Genomic DNA, 967 nt, shown 5'->3' on the forward strand with positions numbered 1-967 from the left:
ACACGCGATGACGGGAAGGAAAAATCACTTTTATAAGTATTTCTGCCTGGATTTGCCTCGCAAGGAACACACCAATGAAATCGAACAAGTAAAAAAACCCTCTTCCTCTCATCCTCCTCATTCTTATTTTCCTTTTCCTCCTCTTATCATCCTATCTTTCACGGGGATTCCGACGGACCAACGACCACCCCACTCGGCCCTACCAGACGCTCCTTCACGACCTCCCGGAGTGGTTCCTGGTGCTTGTCGGGGTCGTTCGCGCCTCGATTGGCTTCCTGGCGCTGTGATTCGACCTTGCAGTGCCCAATCGCCACCAATTCCCATGATTCCCCGCCTCTTCTCACCTCATCCCCTTCCAATCCATCCACCCCACCCCCACCAAACCCCACTCACTTTCTTTAGGGCCTTCGCTGTTAGGTAGAAGGGGCTTGGGGTGGAGCTAGGGGAAGGTGCCGGGGGGTGGGGCTTGGTGGAGGGACCAAGCGAAGGGGCTAGTAGTGGGGCCTTGGGAAGGGCCTGGGGGGTGGGGGTAGAGGGGCCTTGGGAAGGGCCTTGGGGTTGGGTTTCGGTGAAGGGCCTTGGGGGGGGGGGGGAGGTAGAGGGGCCTTGGGGGTGGGTTTCGGTGATGCTTGGAGGGGTGGGGGTAGAGGGGCCTTGGGAAGGGCCTTGGGGTTGGGTTTCGGTGAAGGGCCTTGGGGGGGGGGAGGTAGAGGGGCCTTGGGGGTGGGTTTCGGTGATGCTTGGAGGGGTGGGGGTAGAGGGGCCTTGGGAAGGGCCTTGGAGGTTGGGTTTCGGTGAAGGGCCTTGGGGGGGGGGGAGGTAGAGGGGCCTTGGGGTTGGGTTTCGGTGAAGGGCCTTGGGGGGGGGGGAGGTAGAGGGGCCTTGGGGGTGGGTTTCGGTGATGCTTGGAGGGGTGGGGGTAGAGGGGCCTTGGGAAGGGCCTTGGGGTTGGGTTTCGGTGAAGGGC

This window comes from Penaeus vannamei, chromosome 15, assembly GCF_042767895.1.
Source record: "Penaeus vannamei isolate JL-2024 chromosome 15, ASM4276789v1, whole genome shotgun sequence".
Classification (NCBI taxonomy): domain Eukaryota; kingdom Metazoa; phylum Arthropoda; class Malacostraca; order Decapoda; family Penaeidae; genus Penaeus; species Penaeus vannamei.